The 3,306-nt window shown below is 47.3% G+C and overlaps 1 non-coding gene across 1 annotated transcript; it reads left to right on the plus strand.

Moving 5' to 3' along the window:
• Nucleotides 1-2,473: 2,473 nt before the first annotated feature.
• LOC136121828 (U6 spliceosomal RNA) lies at nt 2,474-2,580 on the plus strand. Its single transcript, XR_010655829.1, has one exon. It is a non-coding gene; the product is annotated as a U6 spliceosomal RNA (small nuclear RNA).
• Nucleotides 2,581-3,306: the final 726 nt, after the last annotated feature.

Raw genomic sequence — 3,306 nt, forward strand, 5'->3', positions numbered from 1 at the left:
TTTCTTAGGCAAGCTTTTTCTGAAAGAGTAAAGTTAAATTGATGAAGAAAGTATAATAGTAGAGTCATGTTAATGTGGATAGATAGTAAGCTGTGTGAGGGGCAGATGGCTTCTTTCTTAGCATCAATGAGAATTTTCCAGGCATCCAATAACAGCATTTTAAGGATGGATCTCAGAAGAAAAAGAAGTGAAACATGACAAAGCTTCTTTATTGTCCCATCACCCTGTCTTTTCCATTAGTCAATTGCCTCATTCTTTTAAATGAGACAGAAACAACTAGAGCAGCACCCTGTGATTCCAACAAACAGACCGTATTAGGAAATTTAAATCCAGATATTTTTAGAACTTTCAAGATACCCCTAAGGTTCTGAATGTGGAAGAAGAACAAGAGAGAATGGTAAAGAATGGAGACTTTTTGGTTATGCCAGGAATGCTACAAAAGCTTTATTCGCATGTCAAAATTCAGTTCCTAGAGGGCTCTTTTGAAGAGATTCTGAGGCCACCATGTCTGGGCTTAGCAGAAAGAGCAGTATGATTGATTACTGATGTCTGCCAAGGGCCCAGGAAAGGCAGTGGTGGTCTGCATGTTCAGTATTTGCTATTTCTGGGTTATCGAGAAAAGACCAGACTTATTGTTTCACCCCATTCAGGTTTTTTGTTTGGTTTTGCTTTGATATTTGTTTCTCATTCTTCCTGGTAGAGCCACACTAATTCCAAGTGGCCACTGTGTCTTTACTGCCAAAATATTTGGGTGAAGGCTTTGGAGGGTTCCATGAAAATACAAATATTATTTCAAAGTAGTAAGACAGTAAGACGCCATTTTTTTTTTTTTTTTTTTTTCGGTACGCAGGCCTCTCACTGTTGTGGCCTCTCCCGTTGCGGAGCACAGGCTCCGGACGCGCAGGCTCAGCGGCCATGGCTCACAGGCCCAACCGCTCCGCGGCATGTGGGATCTTCCCGGACCGGGGCACAAACCCGAGTACCCTGCATCGGCAGGCGGACTCTCAACCACTGCGCCACCATGGAAGCCCTAAAACGCCATTTTTAAAATATGACTCAGCCAGAATAGATTCAGCTGACCTAAATCTTGAGGGAAATTAGGTAAATCAGAATATTCTGATAGGGTGGTTATTCAAGATTGCGGAGTAAGAGGATATGGAACTCACCTCCTCCCACAAGTACCTCAAAAATACATCGAAAAACGGAATAATTCCCACAGAACACCTACTGAACACTAGCAGAAGACCCCAAACACCTGAAAGGACAAGAAAGATCTCCATGTAACTGGATAGGGTGAAAGGGAAAAAAAAAAAGAGGAAGCTGATGGGACCTGTGCCCTTGGGAGGGAGCTGAAAAAGAGGAAAGGTTCCTGCACCCTGGGAAGCCCCCACGCTGGCAGGGAGATCAGCTGGGACAGAAAGGGAGCTTCAGAGAAGAGCACAGCAACTGGTTTGTGGTAGGCAGAACAGAGAGAGACTTGCACATTTGATCCATGCCACCACCCCGTGTGCCCCAGCCTGAGACGAACATCTACAGGTACAGGCAGGGACTGGGTGCTGGAACTCAGGGCTTAGAGGACAGACCCAGGGAGAGGACCGCTGTTGGCTGTGCAGAGATAGTCTGAAGACACTAGCGTGTGGTGTGGCCACAACCATTGTGTGTTCGCAGAAGCCCGGACCTGCCAGAGAAGCAAAGTGCCATTGTTAAGTGGCCTGCAAAGGGAGGGGCACGGTGGCCATCATGGCTTCTTTCTCCATGTGCTGGCCCTTGCTTCCCCAGGCTCTGGGAGAGTGTACCCCAGCCACTGCCTTGTGGCTCCCACGTCCATGGGCTCTCATGCCCCAGCTGCCACCTCAGCAGGTTCCAGGAGCGGCCATCAGCGGGTTGCCCACTCACAGAGGCAGGACCAAAACCACAGCTGAGCCCCACGGGCTATGAGACAGAATGCAGGGCTGAAATTTCTCCCCACGGCTGCGTGACCCACAGATTTATACTTCTGCCACTGGCTTTGTAAACTGAGTGCCTGCAGGACATGAGTGGACAACAAGTGCTCCTCCGACTGGGATGGGTCTAACATTAGCAGCTGTGGGCTCTGTGGGTGTGTACACACAGAGGCTGGGCCAGGCCAGGGTCTGAGCTGCCTCCATAGCTCCCACAGTGGGACCAGGTTCATGACTGCTGCAGTTCTGGTACCTAACTTCAGTGGACCTGTGCTGGTGTCCTTATGAAAACAACACCTGAGGGACAGGGCTGATTGCCGGCATACCCATGGTTGAGACAGGGCCAAAGGCAGTGCCAACAACAGTGTACTTTGTGAGCCCACATAACAAGTGACAGGTGACACAACAGAGCACACTCACCAATGAACAGCTCTGGCAGAGGAATACCCAGTGGCTCCTCTCCCAGTGGGAGTGCTCCAATCCCACCTACCTCACACTGCAGCTTAAAAACGCAGTTTAGAAATGGATCTGGTGCGCTCGCTTCAGCAGCACATATACTAAAATTGGAACGATACAGAGAAGATTAGCATGGCCCCTGCGCAAGGATGACATGCAAATTCGTTTAGCATTCCATATTTTTGGCAGCTCTATTTACAATAGCCAGGATATGGAAACAACCTAAGCGTCCATTGACAGAGGAATGGATAAAGAAGATGTGACACATATATACAATGGAATATCAGCCATAAAAAGAAATGAAACTGAGTTATTTGTAGTGAGGTGGATGGACCTAGAGTCTGTCATACAGAGTGAAGTAAGTCAGAAAGAGAAAAACAAATGCTGTATGCTAACACATATATATGGAATCTTAAAGAAAAAAAAAAAAACAGTCTGAAGAACCTAGGGACAGGACAGAAATAAAGATACAGATGTAGAGAATGGACTTGAGGACACAGGGAGGGGGAAGGGTAAGCTGGGACGAAGTGAGAGTGGCATGGACATATATACACTACCTAATGTAAAATAGATAGCTAGTGGGAAGCAGCCGCATAGCATGGGGAGATCAGCTCGGTGCTTTGTGACCACCTAGAGGGGTGGGATAGGGAGGGTGGGAGGGAGACGCAAGAGGAAGGAGATATGGGGATATATGTATACATATAGCTGATTCACTTTGTTATACAGCAGCAACTAACATAACATTGTAAAGCAATTATACTCCAATACTGTTAAAAAAAAAAAAAGAAATGGATCTGGGAGCTTCTACCCCAACAACTAGGGAACAGACCCAGCCCCTAACAGGGCAGTGACAACCACAGAGCAAAAAGGAGCCCCTGCTCACTTGTCACTCAATATTCAGTGCAGGCTC

This window comes from Phocoena phocoena, chromosome 3 (assembly GCF_963924675.1).
Source record: "Phocoena phocoena chromosome 3, mPhoPho1.1, whole genome shotgun sequence".
Taxonomy (NCBI): domain Eukaryota; kingdom Metazoa; phylum Chordata; class Mammalia; order Artiodactyla; family Phocoenidae; genus Phocoena; species Phocoena phocoena.